Below are 10,439 nucleotides of genomic sequence, written 5' to 3' on the forward strand. Positions count from 1 at the left end.
ACATGTCCTCTCCAAGCTCGAATGACTCCCCTGCCACCACCCAAAGGAAAAAAGACTGGAAGGCAGCCAAACTTGCAGAGCTTATTTGGAGAGAATGCGGTTTCGATACTATCATGGACGAATCCTTGATAAATTCTTGGATCAATCCTCACCGCAGATTACTGGATGAAGATTACAGACCTCACCTCACATATGCTGAACCCCCTTCGGATGGCTACTGGGATGTTCCAATCTCCCCAAATGCCAAGTACTTCACAGTTTTTGAGCCATTCGACCGCAGCCTTCCAGACCAAAAAAGACTGCCAATGGAATTTGAGAGACTTAGTCATTTCTATGCTAAACATGCCTCTCCCATTGAGAAAATATGGTCTAACGACAGACCATCCGCAGTCAAGAACTACAAGATTAGGAAGTTCACGAAGGCTGACTTCATCCAGTACACCCTCACTAGAAGGGAACATGACTATGTCCGCACCCAAGCTGACTTCCCTTGCATGAATCCAGAAGGAGTCTTCCTCATAGCTAGGGTGTTTCAGAACAAGTCGGAGAAGCACTCGAAGATGAAGATTGCGCTTGAAAGAGCTAATACCTTTTTGAAGGAAACTGTTTGCGATTTTGCTAAAATGACGCAGACATCTACCCCACCATTGCCAAGAAATTTGATCTACCACTACTCGATCCCGCACCAATGCTTACCGAAGGCTATCAAGAAAGATCCTTAGGTGCAACCAACTTTCCTGAGCTCGGAGTCATCTTCAAAAGGAAAACCGATAAAGTCAAATACTTTATTCCTATGACTTCCATGAATCGCCTCACCAGGAAGCAACTTGAAATCTGTCGAACCGGAGTCGAAAGATCGAAGAATACAACTGCCGAAGTCAAGTTCGAGATTTTAAGGAGAATCACTTGGTTGGAAAACGTTAGCAAGTTTTGGTGGATCCTGATCAAATTTCTTAAACTTGATAGCTGAACAAAAGTTAAAGAGGTCACTTAGGGGGAAATTGTTGAATCATAAAAAGTGACCCTCTTGAACTTCAGCTACCGCAGCCAGCTCTCACCCGCAGTCAAGCTCCTTCATCAGCAACCGCATCCGGAGTCTCCCCTACCCCAGTCTGTTTACTAGATTACTTTACTTGTCCTTTATTGTAACACTCTCTATTGTCCAGTATGCCTTGCATGGCTACTCTTAGAGATGTAATCTAGTGTACTTCGTGAGTATCTATAAATAGAGCTCATTCTCTTGTATTCAAATACGCATCTATTATTTCTGAATACACATCTCTGAAGTTATCTTCTCTATATCTCTATCTGAGCATCATTTCTTACTCCTACTTCTTACTAGAACATAACTGATTATAACCTCTCTCCGGAGCAAGTCTTCTATGACTTTATCACTAAGCTTGATCTTCCTTATTAACTCGGTTTGAATGCATTCCTTGTTATGAATCAGCTTAAGTGTATACTTGATATAACAATTGTTGTCATTTCTATTTCTTTACTTTTTCCGCAACTAACTCTCTAACTATCTAACTTATTAATATTATTGTTGAGCTTTTAGATCCTTCGAGATTAACTATTCCGCAATACTACTTGTTCTAACGTTTGTTCAAGTGTGTCTCAAAGTTTTTTCTCTCAACAAGTCCATCAGTGGACTCGGCGAGTCCACAGTCCAGAACAGTAGAAAATCGATTTTTAAGGCATTTCGAAGCAAGTAGCATCAAGTATAATTGAAAACAACCCTAGGCTCTGATACCACTGTTGGGTTTTGCATAGTACAACATCCTATGGTGCACATACAACTCTAAATACCTTGGATCTATGTTTTCACTAATTATACATGTAATGATGTTTCCAAGGTATTAAGCCTATAACTAGCATGCAATTGACATATAACATACAAGATACTAGTTAGGGTAACATACCTTTTAGCTTGAAATCTTGATGTATTTGGCCTTAAGAGCTCAGCCCCAATAGTGTGGAAGACTCAAATGAAGTCACAACACATCATGGACAAAGGTGGAACTTGATAGAGAATTCCTTTCTCACCAAAATCAACTCCATGAGCTCCAAGAACTACAAGTCTCTACAAGTGGCGATTTTGGGCAAACGAACACATATTTATATGTGGTGGATTCCAAGGGTCATGGGTATAATCCAAATCCATACCCATGGGTTTTATTATCCATGGTTGATGTGGCCCAACTCTTTATGTATCCATATATAAACTTGGTCCAACATGGACCATAAGCCCAACACATATAAATATAACTAATTACCATAATTAGTCCCCATAGATTTAATTAGTCTCTTTTGATCACAAAATTAATTCTTGATCAATACTAATTAAAACATATGATTTCATATTAATATATTAGAGCTTATAATATATTAATAAATCATATATAACCTTCTCTCAAGAATCCATCCTAACAAATTGTCCTGATAATATGCAACCCAAATGGACCATGCTACTCTCGGGTCGAGTACATACCAATAATAGTTACAGGCTTAGACATCTAACCCAACAGTTACATGCATCATACCCTAGATAATTCTTCGACTGCAAGGTCTCACACTACAACGGTTGGACTCAAAAAAGAGCTGCACAATAGGGTTAAGCCTTGTTGAGTATTTAAGATACTTATTGAGTATTTGTGATATTGAAACTGATTTGGTATTTTTGGTTATTTAGGGAAGCCTTTTTAGGGTTTTGTGTTTTTGGTAAATGTTTTATTTTCCTTATAAATAATCATTAGGTTAGCTTGTGATGTAAGCTTTTTCCTGAAAAGGGTTTCTTTGTACGACCCATTCCAAATCAATAATACACAAAACCTTTGACAAATTACTTGGAACTTTATGGTGATTGATTCATGATTGTTCTTCAGATTCCGCATTCTTCATCTCGTTTTTCGTCCTAACAAGTGGTATCAGAGCAGGTTCTTATAGATCTCGGCAATTGTTGCAAGAATCGATCAGATATGGCAAAAAAATTTATGAATCTCACTTTGATCTTCAAGTTTTGTAAGTTTTCTGAAAAGAAAAAGTGAAATATCTCGTATTATTGCAAAACCCAATTCAGATCTATTTCCTCTACACATTCTATCATTTTATTTGTTCTTAATTCGTGTTTTGGAAGTAAAATAGAAGAAGAAATTCGTGTTTTATTCTCATATTCGTGTTCATATCTGTTTTCTCTCTCTAGAAACCATCTCAGATCCGTTTTGTCTCTCTCTCTCTCTCTCTCTCTCTCTCTTTATATATATATATATATATATATATATATATATATATATATATATATATATATAAATTATTTCAGATCCGTTTTCTCTCTCTAGAAATCATCTCAGATCTGTTTTCTCTCTCTAGAAATCATCTAAGATCCGTTTTTTCTCTCTAGAAATCTTATCAGATCTATTTTCTATCTCTTCAAGTTTTGTTTCTTGTTGAAGATTTAATGGTAGATTATATGGTGTTAAATGACATTAAAAGACTAGGATTAAACTTTATAGATCCAAAGTTTCGTCTTAAAGAAGGATATTTGTTTTGGGATGTTCCTGGTCAATCTATGTTGAAGAATGTCATTGAGATGTATAATCTCTATGTTGACGAGAAGATTGGTAATTTCACACAGATTTCTTGTGGTGGATTTAAAAGCAATCGTTTAGAGGAAGATAAAGATTTGTTAAAGCAATTTCCCATTATCAAAGAATATTTACTTCTGAAGAAAATACAACAGAATTTAGAGAAATAAAGAAAAGAAAAAGAAGGTGTTCTTGGTGTTCTTGATAAAGTTCATGAAGTTCTTCAAGTTTCTGAAGAAAAAGTGACTCCAGATGTTCTTGTTGAGGGGGAGTCAAGTGTTTCTACAAAGTCTTGTGATTCAGAAACCTTAAATTCCAAATCTAGTGTTTCAAATAGTGAATCGCAAAGCAAAAAATCTAAAACCGTGAAAGTGAAGAAGTTTTGTTCTATTTAAGTCAACCAAAAACCATCAAGTATTCATATCAAACCATCTAAAAGTATGTCAATGTTAACAGAGTACAATCCCAAAATCATAAAAATGCGGATACATGGGTGGATGCGCTGCGATCAGTTCGGGCCCTTACCTTTTGAACCGGAGGTACCTGAAACATAAACTTAAACCGTAAGAAAAAACATTAGTGAGTTCCACAAATACGATATACCATACATAATTAATACATATCATACTAAAACATGTAACGGATCTATTTCACCTCTGAGTCCCTTCCGACTCTCTAAGTCCCTTCCGACTCCCTGACTCCCTTTTGATTCTCTGAGACCCTTGCGAGTCCTTCAGTATCTTTCAACTAGTACGCGTCTGTTTCACCGCATACAAATAAGCATACAATCATACTAGCAAGAGTCACAAAGACAATAAGCACATACAAGCATATTAGTAAGTGTAAAGAAGACCACTACTATCCTACAACATAATCCAGTGGGCCATAATTAGTGCCTTCAACCCACAAGCACAGTGAGGAAACTCACATCAATGTGGAGATGAACAATTGCACTCTCTAGCTGTTGCTACCACAACTTCTCACATTGATCACATCCAAAATTAAGCATAATAAATAATTAGGGTAATAACCCATAATAAATGGTCCAGATTATATCCTAACATGGTAAGGGTAAAAGGCCATTTTATCCTTCCCTTAATGTACCCAACCAACCATGGCCTAGTTCCCTAAATACCTAAGGCCCAAAAATGGCCCAAAAGACTTTTTGGTGAGTACCCTAATCGTATCACCCCATACGCCCAATGTACAAGTCTCAACAGCAAAGGAAAATGGGCTGAATTATGCTACGCTAAGCATACCGAGAGGTTACTCTCAGCGTACTCCCCTGATGTCCAAACTCCACATTAAGCACTTAGCACCTAAGTCTAAACGTCCAAATCACACATCTTGCTCTTGGAAACGTCTTAACTAATAAAGTCATCAACTTAATGCCTTTGCATCGATCCAAGAAGCCCAAATCCAAGATCTAGCCTTTTAGCTCCAAAAGATGGTCAATAACTCATGCATGGTTGGATCAAAACCATCAAGATTCAATTTTTATAAACAAAGGACCTCAAAAACATCAAGAAATTTTAACCCAACCTTATGGAGTAGCTCTTACTCACATGAATCAACCCATCGGACCAAAACAAGCCAAAACCCCTAACTAGCCTAGATCTAAACAAAGATTCATCAAGATTGAGACTTTATTCCTTTTGGAAGATGATGAAGATGAATAGATTCTGGATCCACAAGCTTCAAGCCAAACACTACACCTTTAATAAGCTCCTTCTTCTTCAAAATGCACTAAAAACACACCCAATCATTCAAAGGCTCAAGAATCACTCCAATGTGGGCAAGGGTTTTGAGGAAAACTGCTTAGAGGATGGAGGATGAGGATAAGGTCAAAAACACAAAAATTAGGGTTTACCCTTGACTCGAGTACGCCTTGCGTACTGTAGGTACGCCCATCATACCAGGGGGGAAAACCTCGTGTCCAAGCCTCGATAAGGTACGCCCTGCGTACCTAAATTACACCCATCATAATAATTAAACACCTAGAATTTAAGGAATTTACCTGGGAACCTGTCGTTACATCGAGGACGAAGTCTGAATTAAGTGGGGTAAAGTTTTAACACTCTGTTTTCTATTTAATTAATTAATAGTGAAATAAAAGTATTAAAACAAATAAAAAAATCAGATTAATAATAATTAATAATAAAATAATTAAGGAATGAATATTTAAAGGATTGTAATCATATTTCAGACGAGGGACTAAAAGGGTCATGTTGGAAACCTTAGAATGTAAGACTTTCGTTTATACGTTAAAACTGTCATTATGGGAAGCTAAGGGTGAAGACTACAAATTTTGAACTTGGAGCAAGGTTTTACGGGATTTGGGGATGATTACCTTGTTGTTGTTAGCCCAACCTCACATATTGTTTATTGCAATTACATATAAGTAACCCCTTAGAAGCTCGAGAAAGAAAGGAGTGTTAGTGTATGTGTGTGTATGTTTTTTATCTTGGTGCAGCGTAAAAGAAGAAAAACCGAGAAAAAATGGAGGCAATCGGGAAGGAAGAGAAAGGGGTTAGCAGAGGAGGTTGCTGCCGGAGTTGTTGGCTGGTGCAAGGGTGTTAAATGGTGGTGTGTTCACCTATTCAATTAAGACTTCAATCCTTCCATCTTTATAGTTAGGTTCATCACCACCTCTAAGGTGGTGCCAGCCACTACCAGCCACCACTACTATGATGGCAGTGGTTGGTCATGTATCCAGGAACATCATTGTCTCCTTGTGATGTTTGTGTGTTGATTAGATGCAATCCTAAACCCTAATTTCATAAATTTACCAATAGAATATTATACTTTGGATTTCCATTTTAGACAACATATTTTGGGTGGTGAATTACAATACCAATTGTCAGTTTTGGTCCAACATCTTATAGCCACTGTAATGCACTCTTTTCCGTCAAAGGTATTTTGCATAAGTGCTTAATGGGTTAAGATGCAAATTAACCCTTAAAACACAAAGTTGTGATTTTATGAAATTTCATGTTTTGTCCTTGTTTTGTAAAAAAAATATAGAAAAGTCATGGTTTATTGGAATTAGGTTCTGTCAATGCCCAAAGTTAAGGTTTTGAGTCTAGTATTTCCATGATATTTTCCTTGACCTAATGTTCGCTCTAAATATGGTGAAAATTGTTATTTTCACTAAATAGTCCGAAATTAGCTCCGTTGACATCCCGTCTTGTAAAATCCATAGTAAATTGTTGAAAAATTATATGGACCTGTACAAGTAACCCCTGGACAGCTAAAACACTGAACGATTGGAATATGGAAAAATATTGTAACTTTGGCAGGCTTTCATGGTGTTAAAGTGGTTTTGAACAGACTGTTGTTTTGGGTTGAAATTTGGAACTTTAGTCTATTAGTTTGTCTATATGTTTTGGGTAAAGAGTAGCCATTTTTAATCTTGATTTCTACTATAGGAGTGTTGCAAAGTGGCTTGGTGTGATTCGGTTTCCCGAATACAGTTGCAGGTTTACACTGCTACTCAAGGTGAGTTTCTCACTACATTGTGTAATGTTGTACATTCTTTACTATAGCTCGTGTGTGCTTATATAATGCTTATGCTGGTAGCACTAGGCTGGGTTAGTGTCTAATGGGTGTATGGAATTCACTCAAAGTACCGAGGAATATATATAAGAGGGCTCGACATACCGAGCAGGGGATCAGGCTTAGCCAGTATGTCCCAAGGGCTCGACACACTAGGAAAAGGTGATCAGGTGTGACCGATGTGTCCTAATGAGGTTAGGTCCCACGGATCGAGTTTAGCCAATGTGTCCCAAGGGATCGATGTACTGAGCAAGGGAGATCGGGCTTAGCCGATGTGTTCCAACGGGTTTATGTTTGTTTCTGATTTGTTCTTTGGCTTGCATGTGGCTGTGTAGTTACTGTGGTTGATGACTCTATGTTAGGGGTAGATTTCGTATGAGATTATACTATGTATTTGTGAAATTCACTGAGATTTGTTCTTACCCCTTTCCCATTAAAATTAATTTTTTAGGATCGACCGTTACTCATGATAGCAGGGCGTGGCGGTACACACGGGCTCAGGTCGGATGGATAGAGTTTTCATGACACTATGGAATTATATTTTCTTTGATTTTTAGAATTTATGACTTTTAAATGGCTTTAGGAATTACTTTGATCTTGTGGTTTGGTTTTGAAACTTTTTCTTTAATACAAGTTATGATTTTGTTTATAATTGTGTTCATTAAAAAATAAAAATTTATTGCAAAAGTTTGGATGTTATAATTTTACATATGTTTGATGTTTTGAAAACCTTTTAGGAGTTTGATTTTGGGTTTCGAATGTTGACATTTTCCAATACCCTTAAGAGTTGACTCCAAGAATGTTTAGTAACATTTTCAAGTGTAATCTATATATTTTGACGTGTATTCAAATTGGAAGACTTAGTGAGGACCACATACAAATCTATCTTTTTGGATATTTGGACAATATTATCATTTAGAGTTATGAAAGTTTTTGCTTTATCTTTGTTTTTTATTAGTTTGTTACCCACGGTAAGCCTTGAAAAATTTTAAATGTTAAGGGATTGACAGTTTTTGCTTTTTGGATAGCCCTTTGATGTTATGATCTTTATTTGTAAAATTTGGCGGTGTGATAATTGTAAATACATATATAACTATTCAAATTAACGCCGTTAGTAACCATTGTATGACTAGTATTGTAATTTTAGAAAGAATCATATCAGGTGTGCGCAGAGGCTACAATACTATAACCGCATATACTCTTCTTTTCTTTCTCGATCAAAATCTCACTTAGAAAGTCTCACGAAAACTCTTTTTTTCTTTCTTTATCGCATTTTGCCTTAGTTTTCGTTTGTTAGTTGTGCAAATTAAGTTTGAAAAATCAGTAAATGTCTTCACGAGAAAATCTAAACGAAGTCGCATCTTCGTTAATCGAAATGAAAGGTTAGAATGCGAGTAATTTTTTATTTTATTGATAATGCATGTTTGTTTTAATTAGTTAAATGTAGTTTTATATATAAAATAAGAAAAAGTTATTAGGTTTTAGTTAATTGTAGGAATTAAAAAGGAGTGGAAATGTTATATAATGGATATAAGATTTATATTTCATGAATGAATTAACATTAAATATACAGTAGAAATATATAATTAGTAAAGAAATAACAAATATTTAAACTAAAACGTAATTAAGATGGTCAAATGAAATATGATTAAAAAACGAGGGGTTGGATGTATTCAAAATAAAAATATATTGACCATTAAGTATATATTCACTAAGTATATATTAAATGATCAACAAATATAAACAAATAAGATATGTGTTCCAATAATTTTAAATAGTCAATAAAATTAAAGCAAATAAAATAAGCTATAAAAAAATTTTCATTGTAGATACTCTAAAAAAAGAGTTATTTACATATTTTTATAAGTATTTGTTATTTATTAAAAATATATATTTACGAAACAAACAATAACTATATAAAAAACAAAAGATAATAATTATATTATTTGTCATCACTATACAATTTCAAACAAAATTTACAAACCGTATAAAATTTTGACACATTCCATTTTTATCAATGGAGCTTATGCAAATTAAAAATTCTTGATATTCCATATTTATTTTAAAGATCTCCATTGCTCTGAAATCATCTTAATTATGAATATTTAAAGTACTTTTGTCTTGTAAAATGATCCATCCTTACAAATTTATTTTACGAAAAATTTCTAACCTATACGAAATTCATGTCATTTTCAATAAAATTATAAAATAAAGTTATTATTTGAATAATATATAATGGAATGCCAACCAATCAAGGGAAGCTAGTGGTAAGCAATTGACGATTTCCATCTATAAATACCCTACGCACTTCGCATATCTTCACACAAAACAAATTGGGCTACAACACTTTCTACTTGTAAGAAACCAAAGCATTTAAAAATGGCTTTAAGAGCTTTGGCAACAACAGCTTTTCTCCTTACCTTCAATCTTCTTTTCTTCACTTTGGTAACATCCACTCATACCCCAAAAGGCTGCCCACCACCGCCACCACCGTCGTGCCCACCGTCACCAAAACCTCCAACACCTTCACCGAAACCTCCAACTCCTTCACTCCCTCCTAAAGCAAGTTGCCCAAAAGACACTCTCAAATTGGGTGTTTGTGCTAAATTGCTGAATGACCTTGTCCACCTGGTCGTCGGAACCCCACCAAAGACACCATGTTGTACCCTAATCCAAGGCCTCGCCGATCTTGAGGCTGCAGTATGTCTTTGCACTGCCATTAAAGCTAATGTCTTGGGAATCCACCTCAATGTTCCCGTCTCTTTGAGCCTGTTGCTTAACTATTGTGGAAAGAAATTTCCCTCCGGCTTCCAATGCGCATAGATATGCATCTTTTCAATTTATGGAAGTTTAATACTATAGTGTGTTGTATTTAATTTGGAAGATGGTTGATTATGATCGATATGATGTAGAGAATCATGTGACATGTGATTCAACAATAAATTTGTTCCTACTATTATGATTCTTACAGAATCTCAAATCCTATAAACTTGTAACTTAAAAATAAAGGTAATCGCGTACTTTAATAAAAAAAACAAAAAAAAAATCTGAAGTTTTTGTGAACTGTGGACATATACGTCGCCCTCGGGGATGGTGCCGACCGATGGTTCGTGTTTAGTGTATGGTTCATAAAGGCCTCATGGTGGGGTCTTGGACTATTCGACAATAGGTTGAAATCCTCAAGACCGGTACTCGTGTACCGTTGAATAACTAGTACTGACACCGTTGCTGCAAAATCTAACGATGCTAAGAAGTCACCTACTGCTCCTAATTCTAGGCATTTACTCCGGTCAGTTAACC

General features: G+C 35.7%; 1 pseudogene; it reads left to right on the top strand.

Moving 5' to 3' along the window:
• Nucleotides 1-9,443: 9,443 nt before the first annotated feature.
• Nucleotides 9,444-10,147, top strand: LOC145165134 (14 kDa proline-rich protein DC2.15 pseudogene; annotated as a pseudogene).
• Nucleotides 10,148-10,439: the final 292 nt, after the last annotated feature.

Source organism: Lactuca virosa, chromosome 3 (assembly GCF_052849685.1).
Source record: "Lactuca virosa cultivar CGN04683 chromosome 3, Lactuca_virosa_CGN04683_v6, whole genome shotgun sequence".
Lineage (NCBI taxonomy): Eukaryota > Viridiplantae > Streptophyta > Magnoliopsida > Asterales > Asteraceae > Lactuca > Lactuca virosa.